The 16,791-nt window shown below is 43.7% G+C and overlaps 2 protein-coding genes across 6 annotated transcripts in view; one reads left to right on the forward strand and one right to left on the reverse strand.

The window, feature by feature from the left end:
• Positions 1-8,560, reverse strand: part of LOC141107694 (cytochrome P450 2C18-like) — a 137,686-nt gene extending 129,126 nt beyond the window's left edge. Inside the window, exon 1 of the mRNA XM_073598604.1 lies at positions 8,319-8,560. The gene's annotated coding sequence lies outside the window, so the exon portion shown is untranslated. The remainder of the gene's footprint in view (positions 1-8,318) is intronic.
• Positions 1-16,791, forward strand: part of LOC141107693 (cytochrome P450 2C8-like) — a 105,302-nt gene that overhangs the window by 16,685 nt on the left and 71,826 nt on the right. Inside the window, exon 4 of one of the 5 annotated variants that reach the window (XM_073598598.1) lies at positions 412-540. The exons of 2 other annotated variants lie outside the window; for them this stretch is intronic. The gene's annotated coding sequence lies outside the window, so the exon portion shown is untranslated. Of the gene's footprint in view, positions 1-411; positions 541-4,787; positions 5,212-16,791 lie in introns of those variants that run through there. 2 more of the 5 variants (XM_073598601.1, XM_073598600.1) reach the window with 2 other exon arrangements.

The following is a 16,791-nucleotide window of genomic DNA, read 5'->3' on the forward strand; positions in this document are numbered from 1 at the left end:
TGCTTACAGCTGACCTTGACCTTGGTTACATATATTACAAATAATAAACAATCAATCACCATAAAAATGCACGAACATTAATCACCAAACAGAAAACAATATTATAAAACATAAACAAACATTTTTTGTAAAAGGACATACAGGGATGAGAGGACATACAGGGATGAAGTTCTGATATGACTTCAGCACCAATTTATGCCACTCAATATATACTTAGTACACTAAAGCCCCAAACACAAGCAGTATAATAAGAAAAAATTATTGATACGTGTGTGGAGCACTGTCAAAGCATGCGAAATGACATGGGATCGGTCAAAAATCAACCATATCCCGCAGTATCACTGCACCTGAAGATTCAAGAGCGTTTGTTATATTTAAAAATAAAATGTGATCCTTTACAATCATTTTTAGATGCTGCCATGATCGCTGCCCCAGATTTCCTGTTTCAGGGTGGCTCCTTTCACTTTCCTTTCACGAAAAGCTTGGTTTTCGCCAACGTTACTAACAAAATCACCAATACCTTCTAAGTGTACGATTTGGGTGAGTGGTCTACTTATTCTAACTTACCTGTTGCTCCTAACTTTTAACCCACGATGACCTTGCCGGGTCTCACATTATCCCACACCCTCCTGAAACCTTTGAGACCTATACACATTGGGCTCTACATTAGGTGGTACCTAGAATTGCAGACTCCATCTTAGACTGGTATGTTGTCTCTTCCAGACTTTGCTTCAATGATGCTCCTTTATATTCCTGTATCCCTGATCCTGATTTTGATCTGCAACTGTGTTTCATTGTAGATTATTGTATAGCAGAAATACCCTACATGGAATGCCCCTAAAGAAAGGACTCTTTCCTGGTCCTGAAATGCGTCTGACTAAGTACATAAGGAACTGTATATACATATTCTGTTCTGCCTTTTGTTTTTATGTACTTTAGTCATGGTGATGTATGCATCACACTTTTTATACTAATAAATATATTTCTATTTTTCCTATATTGTGTTACTGTCTACTGTCCCATAGTATATTTTTGGGGGATACTTTCCTTATATGATTCTAATATCAGGATATTGGCAACCCTTGAGTCTACTTGAGTGGATTTCTACAATTATTCTATTACTGAGGGGTCTGCACTGGGAAAAAGGAGGGATTCTACTACTGAGGGGTCTGCACTGGGAGAAGGGAGGGATTCTACTACTGAGGGGTCTGCTGGCAAATCAATGCCGGAACACAGACTTTGGGGGTTAAACCTTTCGAGAAACATAATATGCATTGAAAAGTTTTTTCTCTATCTTATCTTCTTAACATTTGGTAGTCATATCCCCAAAAAATCTGAGAAGTATCTTTTTTTTTTTTTTTTTATCTCATGGACGAAATGTGAGAAATAACATATATATCATACAATCATTCCATAAACACATACCATATACACTGCATATATAATTTGAGGAAAATATGCTTATAAAATAGTTTACCATTTCCCAATAAAAAAAAAAAAAAAATATATGTCCCCAAATTTCAATTTAAAAATCTGGTCACCTTAGCTTAGGATGGCAAGGCACCTGCTCCTCCCTCCTCCTTCCTTCCTTCTAGAGGCTAATTGGAGAACAGACTGATTGGAGACTGCACTGTCCACTGTTAACACTTTCCTTTGAAGACTGGAAGTTCAGAGAAGAGCCAGCAGCAAGTTGTAGGAATTTTAACATGTACAGTATTGTGAAAAGTTTTAGGCAGATATAAGGAAATGTTGTAAAGTAAGAATGCTTAAAAAAAATGTATATTTTAATTGTTTATTTTTATCAATTTACAGAATGCAAAGTGAGCGTAAAAAAAAATTGAAATCAAATCAATGTTTGTTGCGACTTGGCTTCTTCAAACCCACATTAATTCTTAAGCCCCATACACACGATCAGACTTTCCGACGGGAGATGTTGGATGTCAGGCTGTTGGTGGAAAATCTGACCGTGTGTACGCTCCATTGGACAATTGTTGTCGGACTTTCCGCCAACAAATGTTGGCTAGCAGGTTCTCAAATTTTCCATGGACAAATGTCTGTTGTTGGATTTTCCGAGCGTGTGTACACAAGTCCGTCGGACAAAAGTCCAAAGTACAAACACACATGCTCGGAAGCAGAAGTGGTCAGTCTTGTAAACTAGTGCTCATAATAGAGATTAACATTCGTGACGTGGAAAATTATGAAATCTCCAAATGCAGCGCACATTCTCTTTTTCTTAAATGGGATAATAATGAAGCTGCTTTGCTGGTGATACTGATGGAGTTATTGCAAACGAAGTTTCAAAGGCTTTTTTTTTCTAGTGATATCAAGAATAATATTTTTATGTTTTTTTTTTTTATTTGGGCAAGTTACCACAACACTATTATCTTGTAGTTTTTAAGATCAAAGATCTTGAAATTGATTGTCCCTGGTCAATTTTAGATTTTTTTTTTTTTAAATGTAACTGCCTACTCCCAAACTGTCATTTGAAGTAAAATACATGGAAGTATTATTCTACACAATTTTTTTTATTGTGCATTAAAAAAAGAAAACAAATAAAATTAGACACGCTATCTGCCAATAGAACTTAACCAAAAAGTGCATTCTATGCTTCCAAAAATATAGAAAATATACCAAATCAAATCATTATTCAGCCAAAAAAATAATGTCAAAGCAATAACTCCAAGGCCAATAATAAATAACACTTTATTTCCTCCGATTCCGCAACATGTCTGGTTGACGAACGGCCGTTCAGAAACAAACTTAAAAGCACGAAATGAAAAGTGCGAACTGAAAAGTGCTAAATGAAAAACGCGAAAAGAAAAGCGCGAATCAACACTCACCAAACTTCTACTAACACAAAATTAGCAGAAGGAGCCCAAAGGTGGCGCTAAAGAGCTGAAAATCCACATAATACGTCTAGTACGTCACTACGTTTGTAATTGTTGCCAACAATTGTGTGGCCGTGTGTATGCAAGACAAGTTTGAGCCAACACCCTTCAGACAAAATTCCACGGTTTTGTTGGCTAACAATCCGATCGCATTTTGTAGGATTAGAGTCAGGTGTGTGATTAACCAATTATACCAAGCAGGTTGCTAATGATCATCAATTGCATATGTATGTTAAAACACAGTCATTAACGTAAACAGAATTATCTGTGTAGGAGACTTAAAACCAGGAGAGGAAAGGTCAAACTCTGCTACTAAGGTGAGTTTGTGGAGACAGTGTCATCTCACAGGTCATACACCATGGCAAAACTGAGCACAGCAACAAGACACAAGGACTCGCATCAGCAAGGTCTCTCCCAGGCATAGGTGTGCGCAGCCTATTGCATTAGTGTGTGCACCCCAAAGCTCAAACACATACGCCTTTCTCTGCAGCCTCAGCTGCACAGGACAGGGAATGAATGGGAAGTGAACTGTGCTGAGCGGTTTCCTGTTCATTCACAAACTGAAGCATAGTAAACACTCTTTCCCCCGCTCTCCATCCTGAAACATCCCGCGCAGCAGCTGAGGGGAGAGGAGAGAAGAGGAGGGAAGCCAGCAGCACTGCAGGGGGGGGGGACACCCAGGGATTAGGGGGAGTCGGACACTGCACAGAGTGGTAAGGGCATGCCCAAGCACACCTGGCACACCCCCTGCACACACCTATGCTCCCAGCCAATGACTTTAAAGCACACTAGGGTTTCAAGATGTACTGTTCAAGTTCTTTTGAAGAAGTACAAAGAAACAGGCAATGTTGAGGACTGTAGATGCAGGGTTCATCCAAGGAAACTCAATGCAGCAGATGAAAGACTTATTCCCCTTTGACATTGGAAGATGTCCAGCAGTGCCATCAGCACAGAACTGGTGGAAACCAGTGGGGCCAGTCTGGCTGGAAGTGGCCTTCGTGGAAGTATTGCGGCCAAAAGGCCATACCTTCGACATGGAAACAAGCAGGAAATGCATGAAAACATAGGAACTGGTGCGCAGAAAAATGGCAGCTGGTGCTCTGGACTGATGAGTCAAAATGTGAAATATTTGGTGGTAGCAGGAGGCAGTTTGTTCTCCGAAGGGCTGGAGAGCAGTACAATAATGAGTGTCTGCAGGTAACATTGAAGCATGGCGGAGGTTTCTTGCAAGTTCGGGGTTGCATTTCTGCAAATGGGGTTGGACATTTGGTCAGGATCAATGGTGCCCTCAATGCTGAGAAATACAGGCAGATACTTATCCATCATGTCATACCATCAGGGAGGCGTGTGATTGGCCCCAAATGTATTCTACAGCAGGACAACGACCTCGAACATAGAGCCAATGTCATTAGGAACTATATACAGTGTAAAGAAGAACAAGAAGTCCTGGAAGTGATATCTTGGCTCCCACCTGAGCCCTGATCTCAACATCATCGAGTCTGTCTGGCATTACATGTAAAGACAGAAGGATTTAAGGCAACCTACATCCACAGAAGAGCTGTGATTAGTTCTCCAAAGCGTTTGGAACAACCTACCTGCCAAGTTCCTTCAAAAACTGTGTGCAAGTGTACCTAGAAGAATTGATGCTGTTTTGAAGGCAAAGGGCGGTCACACCAAATATTGATTTAATTTGAATTTCTCTTCCATTGATTTACTTTCCATTTTGTTCAACTATAAACTATTACGGTAACACTTTTTTTTTCTGAAAGCATTCTTAATGTATAGCATTTTTTCTCACCTGCCTAAATCTTTTGCACAGTAGTGTAGTGTACTGGGATATGTGTATTTTATTGTTCTCAATGTGTTAAACCAAAAAATACTAAGGGATTTATTCTTCTTCAATTGTGTCTACCACCAACTGTGCAGCAATCTTCTGTTTGTCTGCCTCCTAACAACTCAACTCCACTTAACAGCTCTGCACAGTGACCACATGCACCTCTACTACATTTACTGTATAATTAACCATGTTAATGCCGGTGACTTGAGCGGCAGGCATACAATGTCAGTATTGCACCAAAACGCATGTTTTAAACGTGGGTTTTTATCTGTCAAGTTAAATCATTCAGGAGAGGTTGTAAAAACGTCCCGTGTACATTAAGCCTTAGGGGAGGGAAAGTGAGCAGATTACAAGTATGCTGCTTGTCTGGCTGAAGACCTTTATACAAAGGGGGAGGTCCAGTCGCACAGAGAGGTATCCTGAAAAACAAGTTATTTCAGTCAAAGCCAGCAGACGGGAAGAGCAGATTTGAGAGGAAAATACCAGGTATGTGCAGTGGAAAAGAAAAATCTGATTTTGGTGAATGTCTGCCTGTCCTTACCTTTTATGAGAGATACGGTACAGATGTCAGTTCTGTCCTGTGAATCGTTTTCCTAGGTGCAGCTCAGATAAGTTGTAGATGGGCTACAAATTTAACACTATACGCCATATAGAAGCTGATGGTCATAAAGCAAAATTCCTGCATGCCTCAGATAGAAGCCTTTGTTCCTTAACCCCTTTCATGACCAGAGTCAAAACAAATATCCCATCTTGCTTTAACATGTTTCTCCAGAGCAATTGCACCTAAATCGGACCCAAAAAAAAAACGCACAGGACCCTTTTCAAAACCGGCCCACACATGTGTGAGGCGGCTCCATTAAAAGCCGGTCACATTCACATGTTATGCTAATTGGATGCAGTTAAGGCTGGCTTCACACAATGTGTGGCCGCAGGACACAGCAGGGGGTCCGGTGCATTCCCGCTCACCGTTTCGGATCAGAATTTTTGGCTGAATTCGGACCTGGAACAGAGCCAAAGATGCACAGGACCCTTTTCCAGTGCGCTCGGCAGCCACCCTGGACATGTGTGAACCAGCTCCATAGAGAGCTGGTCAGTCTCCTGTCACGCAAATTGAATGCGGAGAAAGCCGCATCCAATTCGCAATAGTGTGAACCAGTGGCAGCTGGTGGTATATTTTTTTTGGGGGGGGCGGCAAACTATGTGCCCAGAGCCCACCCTTTTTTGAAGCCAACTAGAACTTCAGGCTCTAAACATGTGCTTCTAAGAAAAAAAATTGTAATTCATGCGTCTGGCGTCCTGCATGTAGATTAGGGCCGGGTGCATGGAGTAGGGGGGCGGCCCACAGATGTCTTTTACATTTTCAAAATAAAATAATTTTTTGTGACCCTCTACTACCATGTGCTGAGTCACATTACCACCCCACGTTCCCATAAAGCTATACTGCTTTTACTTTCTGGCTGTTATCCCTTGTGTCTGGGAAACATGGGATGCTAGTGTTTTTCCTTTATCTTGCATTTCTCTTCCATCTTGCGATCTTCCTATGCTCCATTTCCACTCTTTATGATCTCCGGCATCACCAATCAATTTGCAGTGTACAAGTTTTCAGCTATAGAATCCTCCCTTGTTGCTATCCAAGGGCAAAACCCTGAAGAAGACCACACTGCTCAGTCCACTTGGCAAAACACATAATACAATATCTACTTGGATTTACTGTATTATATAACTTTGTACATGATCAATGTTATTTGTATTTTTTATGCTCAGTGATGCCCTCTACTCCGATAGAGGTGACATTTTAGCTTTTTCAATAAATGTTTGTTTTAGTGTAGCACCCTCTAGGTAGGTGCTAGTGTAGGATTTTTTTTTTTGCAGGGTAGGCAAATTTAGGCTGGCCTGGCTGGCAGCCAGGCCTGTTTGTTTTGATCTGATCTGGGCTGGCAGTGGCTCAGGTAGCAGCTGGTGACTCACATGCAGCATCACTGAGACCTCCTTCTTTCTAGAAGGTTCTGGGAAGAGAGGCGGAGGGGTGAAGCTGCCTGGGGTGTTTTAGGGAGCCCTGACCAATCCCCAACCTGGATTGGCAGGGGGCAGGCCTCCTTAAATACCCAGGGTCAGCCCATCTGGGAAGGAGACAGGGCCTTTCAAGAAATCGTGGAGGTGTCCTGGACAGGAATCACAGGAGGAGCAAGAGAGGACAGCAGGAGAGAGCATTACCAGGTAAGTCTCCAGGGAAAGGAACAACTAGTCGCAGCCAGGAGGGCTGGTGGGTGACCTGCACAGTCAGGAGGACTGGGGAGGCACGCCTCAGAGGACTTGGAGCATGCAGTCTGGGATGGGTGCAGAGCCATCAAAGTGGACTATGGTGTCATGGGCAGTGGAGAAGGGCAGCTGCAGCCAGGAGGCCTGGCAGGGCCTGAAGATGGGTTAATGGGCTTAGTAACCGAAGTTAGGGCAGCTAGCACCAGGAACTTTCTATTGCTACACTAAAGGGGCCCGTGGTCCGTGCCTGCAAAAGGCAGTTGGTAAGGCTTCGTAGAGCCAGTGTCAGGCCTAACCATGCGGTTCTAGCTGTGCCTGGAAGCTCAAGTAAGTGAAGTGCTGGAGGAGCTGAGGAGTAATAGTCTGCAGCAAGAGTTGTGCTGGAGGAAGAGAAGCGTGTATATACCGAAGTGTATATAAGTTGTCCTGATTATTTCACTGGGCATCCCATATACTTTCTATACCCCATTCAAGTTCAATCCCCTCAATAAAATACAAAAAACAAAGCTTATGGACTATTCATTGCCTTGGAGAGGTGAATGCCGGGCTGGGCAGGGTGACAGGTGGGCCACATCACTTAGCAACCCCTACGGGGGGTACCGCTATATATACTTTCATTACTGTGTATGACTATTTAAAATATCTGGGTGTCAAAAAGCCCCGGTGCTCCTCACCATTTCTCCTTTCCTTTGTGGACTATGTTGTACACGAATTGAGGCTGACACCCACTATTGGTTATTGTTGGCTGTATAGGGGCTATTGAACTAAGTATAGACATGTTTGTTATTTTTTTATTTTATTTTTTTAAAGCTGAACCTTTAATATCACTTTAAGGAAACAATGTTGGGGTAGTATTTAGTTTTAATTTTTCACAAAGTAATAGTATCAGGTTGTGAAAGCAATGGCTGACCGTTGCATGATCCTGTAGAGAAGCTGCACAGGAAAATAGGCATTTGTTCTGCTTTAAAAGTTTTTGCTGTTACCAGCCCACGATACTTCTAAAAGCTTGGCTTGGTACACTGTTTACAATGCTGCTTAAAGTTACATACTCAAGCTGTCTTCTTAACTACATTAATTGTATGTATTCTTAACTCAGAAAAGTCCCTTCTATTGCTCTCATCCTCCTCCAAATACTTTTTTTTAAACATGTACAACAAATAAGTGCGCAATCCTAACAATATTAAATAATTTGCTTAAAAGTGAAGTGTCCAAATTCGTATTAGCATGAAAACAAATACATTTGTTGTCCATAGGTGCTCCTTATATAGATTCATGAATATCCATGCTTTTCTGTGATGTTATCTCTTAGACAAAAGGAATCATAAGCCTCTTACCTGAAGGGATGGATTCCAGATGATAGTGGTCAAACCTGCCGTTGTAATTGAAACCAACTGCGATGTTCCACTCCTCCAGCTTCAGCAAGAAGGCTCCCAGTTTTCACTTTGCCTGGTTATGGAAATGTTTATCTTATACTTTAAGATTAAAACAATAGAAGATACTCAAACAAACACAGCCGCGGACCTCGTCCTGCTGGCTGTTGCATGGTGACGTCACAGAATGCAGCTCAGGAGACTTTTTCAATAAAGAAATCCATCCCTTCTGGTAAGGGGCTTATGATTTCTTTTGTCTAATGCCCCGTACACACGATCCGAAAATCGGATGACTGTTTTTTTTTTATTGCATGCTAGTCGTATATATCGAACCTGAAGAGTTTACTAAAGTATCAAAAATTCTCGTATGACAGAATAAAATAAATCGGAAGTGATGTCACGTGTGTAGTGTATTTTCGGACGACAACTGTTCTGATTAAACTAAAATCGTACGATCTGGTATCATACAAGAAAGATTTTCGTGTTTGTCTGATCGGATAATATCGGATGAACTGTCGTGATCGTCTCTCGAAAGCTCTGTACTAACGATCCGATTATCGTACAATTGTGTGGAAAGCAGTATTTTTTGTCCGATTTTCAGATCGTGTGTACGGGTCATAAGAAATAACATCACAGAAAAGCATGGATATTCATGAATCTATATAAGCAGCACCTATGGTCAACAAATCAAGTGGTTATAGCTATGAATCAAAAAAGATTTTTATTTTTGCCCTCACCTTGCTGGATTCATCTGGCCAGCCGTACACAGGTTCAGCCTCTTTCCTGTGATGAAGCCCCTCTGTTTGGTTGTAAAACTTCCATACAAGGGAGACCCCCCCCCCAGGTCCAGATACTGGGGGGCTGGGATACTGGTCTATGGATGCAGGTAAAACCGTTCTGCCTTGTGGTTGGTTGAGACTGATCCAGTCTCTCCACCCTGGTGAGTTGTGGCCCCACACACACATTCTTTGTTAGTCTGGCTTTGGGTATGTTGGTAACCCTTGCAAAGATGTTGGAATGTTGTTGTCTGAGCTGCCCCCTTTCCAAGATGGCTCCTTATTGACTTCCTGTGGCTGGACTGGGCTTTCAGTTGGCAGGGAGCAGCAAGATGATGTTGGGGTAACTGCTGGCCTGCTGTAGTAGCAGCCGGGATCCCCAGGCGGCTGCCTGGGTGTGGATTGATGGCCACCCATTCAGGAATTGAGCCTCTCCCATCCCCCCTTAGAGTCAGTCAGGGAGGGGTACTGCACAGAGCAGGTAAGCTTTCAATGGGCTGTCTTGGTGTGTATGAATCATTAGGCTGTTAATATACAAGCTGCCAAATTAGGTTAAGGTTAAACTGCTGAGTATAGTTCTGTCTGTTTCATTTGCTTCACAGGTTTTGTTTGTCTGTCTGTAGGACTACTAATGCATGAACATTAGTTATACAGGTGTTTTCTGCAAAGTTGAGTCTTCCCTATTAACTCAGAAATGCCTGGCTTTACAGATTTGGGATCACTGTGTCAATGCTCTAATGCTTGGATTTGCTGTTTTTAACCTTTACAAGGCAGTCGCCTAGTGTAGGTGATTCTGCCAGGTTTATTAACCCATCATTGCGCTGCTTATGATGCTTCAGTGCGGATGCCACTGCTATGAATTTATGTTGCTGCTATGCGATATACGTCGGCAGAATGGCACGGGCAGGCAAAATCACGTAGATATACGTGATCTGCCTCCCGCGGGTGGGGGGTCCGATCGAACCCCCCCCCCCCGGTGCCCGAGGCGGTCCTCTTTTGTCCCCCGGCGATCGGAGGTGAGGGGGAGGCCATCTGTTCGTGGCCCCCCCCCCTCGCGATCGCTGCCGGCCAATCACAACATTCCTTTGCTGCTGTATGCTAAACAGCAGCAAAGGAAATGATGTAATCTCTCCTCGGCTCGGTATTTTCCGTTCCGGCGCCGAGGAGAGAAGACTGCACTGTGAATAAAAACACACTACACACACAGTGTGTGCACCCCCAATCATCCCCCAATCACCCCCCCCCCCGTCACAAACTGACACCAAGCAGTTTTTTTTTTTTTTTCTGATTACTGCATGGTGTCAGTTTGTGACAGTTACTGTGGTAGGGCAGTTAGGGTTAGCCCCCTTTTGGTCTAGGATACCCCCCTAACCCCCCCTAATAAAGTTTTAACCCCTTGATCACCCCCTGTCGCCAGTGTCACTAAGCGATCATTTTTCTGATCGCTGTATTAGTGTCACTGGTGACGCTAGTTAGGGAGGTAAATATTTAGGTTCGCCGTCAGCGTTTTATAGCGACAGGGACCCCCATATACTACCTAATAAATGTTTTAACCCCTTGATTGCCCCCTAGTTAACCCTTTCACCACCGATCACCGTATAACAGACGCTGGTTAGTTCGTTTATTTTTTATAGTGTCAGGGCACCCGCCGTTTATTACCGAATAAAGGTTTAGCCCCCTGATCGCCCGGCGGTGATATGCGTCGCCCCAGGCAGCATCAGATTAGCGCCACTACCGCTAACACCCACGCACACAGCATACGCCTCCCTTAGTGGTATAGTATCTGAACGGATCAATATCTGATCCGATCAGATCTATACTAGCGTCCCCAGCAGTTTAGGGTTCCCAAAAACGCAGTGTTAGCGGGATCAGCCCAGATACCTGCTAGCACCTGCGTTTTGCCCCTCCGCCCGGCCAAGCCTAGCCCACCCAAGTGCAGTATCGATCGATCACTGTCACTTACAAAACACTAAACACATAACTGCAGCGTTCGCAGAGTCAGGCCTGATCCCTGCGATCGCTAACAGTTTTTTTGGTAGCATTTTGGTGAACTGGCAAGCACTAGCCCCAAGCAGCGTAAGGTTAGCGCCAGTACCGCTAACACCCATGCACGGTACACCTCCCTTAGTGGTATAGTATCTGATCTGATCAATATCTGATCCGATCAGATCTATACTAGTGTCCCCAGCAGTTTAGGGTTCCCAAAAACGCAGTGTTAGTGGGATCAGCCCAGATACCTGCTATCACCTGCGTTTTGCCCCTCCGCCCGGCCCAGCCCAGCCCACCCAAGTGCAGTATCGATCGATCACTATCACTTAGAAAACACTAAACGCATAACTGCAGCTTTCGCAGAGTCAGGCCTGATCCCTGCGATCACTAACAGATTTTTTGGTAGCGTTTTGGTGAACTGGCAAGCACCAGCGGCCTAGTACACCCCGGTCATAGTCAAACCAGCACTGCAGTAACACTTGGTGACATGGCGAGTCCCATAAGTGCAGTTCAAGCTGGTGAGGTGGCAAGCACAAGTAGTGTCCCGCTGCCACCAAGAAGACAAACACAGGCCGTTGTGCCCATAATGCCCTTCCTGCTGCATTCGCCAATCCTAATTGGGAACCCACCACTTCTGCAGCGCCCGTACTTCCCCCATTCACATCCCCAACCAAATGCAGTCAGCTGCATGAGAGGCATTTTCTTTATGTCCTCCCGAGTACCCCTACCCAACGAACCCCCCCAAAAAAGATGTCGTGTCTGCAGCAAGCGCGGATATAGGCATGACACCCGCTATTATTGTCCCTCCTGTCCTGACAATCCTGGTCTTTGCATTGGTGAATGTTTTGAACGCTACCATACACTAGTTGAGTATTAGCGTAGGGTACAGCATTGCACAGACTAGGACACACTTTCACAGGGTCTCCCAAGATGCCATCGCATTTTGAGAGACCCGAACCTGGAACCGGTTACAGTTATAAAAGTTAGTTACAAAAAAAGTGTAAAAAAAAAAAAAAATATATAAAATAAAAAAAAATAGTTGTCGTTTTGTTGTGCATAAAATGCCAGGACAGTTCAAAACCCCCCCAAATGACCCCATTTTGGAAAGTAGACACCCCAAGCTATTTGCTGAGAGTCATGTCGAGTCCATGGAATATTTTATATTGTGACACAAGTTGCGGGAAAGAGACAATTTTTTTTTTTTTTTTTTTGCACAAAGTTGTCACTAAATGATATATTGCTCAAACATGCCATGGGAATATGTGAAATTACACCCCAAAATACATTCTGCTGCTTCTCCTGAGTACGGGGATACCACATGTGTGAGACTTTTTGGGAGCCTAGCCGCGTACGGAACCCCGAAAACCAAGCACCGCCTTCAGGCTTTCTAAGGGCGTGAATTTTTGATTTCACTCTTCACTGCCTATCACAGTTTCGGAGGCCATGGAAAGCCCAGGTGGCACAAAACCCCCCCAAATGACCCCATTTTGGAAAGTAGACACCCAAAGCTATTTGCTGAGAGGTATAGTGAGTATTTTTCAGACCTCACTTTTTGTCACAAAGTTTTGAAAATTGAAAAAAGAAAAAAAAAAAGTTTTTTCTTGTCTTTCTTCATTTTCAAAAACAAATGAGAGCTGCAAAATACTCACCATGCCTCTCAGCAAATAGCTTGGGGTGTCTACTTTCCAAAATGGGGTCATTTGGGGGGGGTTTTGTGCCACCTGGGCATTCCATGGCCTCCGAAACTGTGATAGGCAGTGAAGACTGACGTGCCCGCCAATATACTATGCCAAGTTGCATATTAGGTGGCAGTAAACACAAAGGCAGATGTGTTCACTTAAGTGCAAACTGACTGGGTGGATCTCTAGTCGCTAACGCTCAGGTACTAAGCTAATCAAACAGCTGAGTTTGTTTAAAGGGTACCTCCTGCCTCAAAATCAGCAGGCCAATGAGCATTCATCAGATTGGCCAGATGTGTCTTCATGCTAATAGAGGATGCAAGATCCCCTCTGTAAAGCCCAACTTTTACTGCAGTGGCAGTTGGCCAAGCAATCTTCATCAGACCAGAAGTGCCAGCGGATGATGCAATAGCCTTCACAGAGGCATGGGAATAGCAATATGGATGTGGAAATTAAGGTTTATACTACCATTAGGGAATATGGTGTGGCCTGCGTTGAGGTTCACTTCAGTAGCCAAGGCTATTTAGCTCTCAGATGACTAGTTGAAGGCAAACTTGGCCAGTTATACGCTTCTGTGGTGCTTGATCCATGAGTGAAATTGGAGTGACCAGCAAGGCAGTACAACCACTATGGAGGCAGCAGGCTGTTCCTCCTCCTATTCTGTGAGGATAGTCAAGCCCTATGGCTTAACCCACTGATTGCGTATACCTCTTCTAAGTCAAATGGAATGTGATTTAAGATTGAATCAGTGATGATCAGGGACTAATCTCTTAGGCTAGTTACCTAGGCCCAGAACAAAAAGTGGTGACAGGGCCTGAGAAGAGCTAGAGAAGTGATTGGAAGATCCATAATAGCCTAAGCCCAAGTGTGCTCCTCTCGAGGAGCAGCAAAGTTCCTTTACACTCAAATGTGATCAGTAGGTGTTATATTGCAGAAATTAATGCAAATTTGGGCAGGAAGGTCAGGATCAGTGGGGCCTGTGCAGTACTTGTCTTTGTGATGTGATCTGTCTGCAACAAAACCTTGGGACAACAATGGAAGATTCCTGGTGTGCTGGCGAGTTGTACTTTGTGCAGTAAGAAAATCAATAGAGATTTCTTTCCACTCTTCCAACTCCTCTAATTACCACTATGGTTCCTTAGAGATATCAGGGCTTTAAGCAAATGTTACCAAATCTTGTCCAACAGGAACCATTGGTCCATTGTTAGTCGGAAAGCAGATTTAGGCAAGATATGGAACGAAGGATCAAGATCCAAAAAAAAAAAAAAAAAAAAAGTCATAGGGAGTCATTGAGAACAATCATTCAAACCATCAGATAAAGCAGCTACAGTTTCTCTAGATCTAGATGATGTGTACATACGCACTTTGTACTTCGGTACGCCCAGGCTTCTGAGAGTTTCACTTTGGGTTCGTTCAACAACTTTTTGACCTTTCCACATGCTCAAGACATTTTTCCAGAACGTTGCTTCCAGGAGTGGCCATCTTGCAGAAGCAAGGGCTGCAGGTTCCTTATGCGAACAACAGCTGCGGGAGGCTCAACATCCTCCAGGTCCTGGCAAACCCTGATTCAGAGGGAAGGCCAACTAATCTCATTATAATAATGGCATTTTAGACGTTCAGTAGAATACTGTAGAGTTGCCCTCACGGAGGGTGACAGTATTGGGTCTTATGTAGAGGCAAGTCCTAGCTCTATCCCATCTGTTTGTATCCCATGGTCTCAAATGTGCGAGAAGTAGTCTGCAATAATCCATGCAGTCGGTTGGACACACTGAAGATTGAGAACATCATAAACTGGCCTTCTAAGGTAATGAAAGATTTTCTTCCTATTCCAGGGAAGATTACCGCACATATGGAACTAGTCCCGACAATAGTGGTGAAGGATAGTTAATCCTATCAACTTCCATGCATACCAATCATCAAAGTCTATTCACTTTCTTAGTATTCACCTCAGCGACCTCCTAGCTTAGCGTCTAACATCAGGGGTACAGTGATTCCCAAGTGGGGAAGTCGTTTGGGCAACACAGCCTAGGAGGCCTCAGTTATGCTCCAAACAGACGGCAATAGGTAATCTCCTATCATCATGGCAAGAGGTATCTCCCATTCAGGTTTGCCAACAGTAAAACCTGTCTCATCTCACTGCTCTGTGTTCTGGCTTCCTAGAACTTCCTGTCAGATACAGTAAAATACAAAGCCTTGGATGTCAAGGGTGAGTCTTTAGACCAACATACGGTTCAATGAATCTCAACTTGACAGTAAACTCAATGGTCAGGAAGGGCAGTTCTGGAGCTTTCCAGAAGTGAAAGCAGTGGAAATACTAACATCCAGCTGGATCGGTAGGTTAGCCTATATAGCCACCAGACTCGTTGGTCTCCAAGCTCCTCATCAGGATCATACTACATAGTTAGGCAGGTTGAGAAAAGACACAAGTCCATTTAGTTTAACCAGGATCCCTAGTCATACAGCTGGGATAAGGGTTATAATGATCTGGTGGCCTTACAGGCAGTGGTGTCCTCAAAGTACACTCTTTGGCCCAAGATCCTCCTATTCTATTCTTCCTGAGATCTCAGACCTTACACAGTAGAGCCAAGTGTATCCAAATTCAGCTACGTTGGATCTAGCAACTGGGAGACCTAGTTAGGAAGGATCATTGATGGGTCTCACAACTATTATTTGAAACCTTGTGGAAACCAGGGGAACCTGCGGCAAACTCCAGGTATACTAGAACATGGGAAATCTCACAGAATTTAAGGATAGAATTCTTTGTTCCTGGCTGCAAAGATTAAGATGTCTGCAAGTAATATAAGATAAGGGATTGAACAGTAGTCAAATCTTGGTCAGGTCCTCAATTCCTGAAATACAGTGACCGCCGCACATCTGGGGGAACCAATACCGAAAGGCCGGTACAGATTATTCTTTCCCCTTAGAACTTGCAGTGCAACTAGTGTTGGGAAGGTTGTCTCACTCCTCCATTATTCTGAACAAGACTACCTCAATAGGTTCAGTGACACTAAAGCAGTATTTCTAAATGATATCACATCTGGGAGAATTATTTCAGAGATCCAAGCATCAAACGGTAAACTACCTCATTGCTACCATAATCAAACAAAATAGCTCTGGTTTCTTCCTCTCCAGCACCAGACGAGGATCTGCATCCTTGCTTCTCGGTCAAGACATCACCCTTCCGCCATGTCCAAACTGAAATATCTGCGTCACCACAAGCTGGAGTAATTGACTCTATGTGGAAGAAATACATGGAAGTGGCCCTTCTCTAGAAGGTCAGACAGTGGCCTCTTCAGGCCTGGCAGTATCAGAAAAAGACTTTTCACTGTCCAGTGGGACAATGGCATTATCTCGGGTCAGAGCAGCCTAAGGGGCTTATAGGACGAAGATAAATTCATCAATCTAGTGCAGAGCTCACTTTATTAGATGGGTGGTGTGCTCATGGGCAAAATTCAGAGGTGCAGAATTTTACAGGATACCAACCAGGTTCATATACTACAAACCATTTTTTGCCTATTGCAAAGTCAATCAAGCAACATTGGAAACAGGAGTTGACTTCAGTTCCAAACAAATCGAGTGATATGTTGATTCATATGGCCCTCCCTTATAGGTTCTGTTGGCGTGTTACATCCCATTCGTGTATGCTGTCATGCTCGTGTCAGGAAAACAGAAAATTGTATACTTACCTGATGGTAATTTTTCTTTCCTGATGCAAAGCATGACAGCATACACAACTATACTCAAATGCGAAACCCACAAGAATAATAAACAAACAACTTAGAATTTACAAATAAACATTTCTGACATTTATCTACTTAAAGACCACCCACCGCAGATATACTGCGGCAGGGCGGCTCTATTGCGCGAAATGACGTACTTCAGTTCATGCAGTAGATAGTGGGGGCACACACGCTGATTGGCCAGAGGGGGAGCCAATCAACACCCGCCGATCGTTCCCCAGAGAGGCAGAATGGAGATCTGCCTATGTAAACA

Source organism: Aquarana catesbeiana, linkage group LG09, assembly GCF_042186555.1.
Source record: "Aquarana catesbeiana isolate 2022-GZ linkage group LG09, ASM4218655v1, whole genome shotgun sequence".
Lineage (NCBI taxonomy): Eukaryota > Metazoa > Chordata > Amphibia > Anura > Ranidae > Aquarana > Aquarana catesbeiana.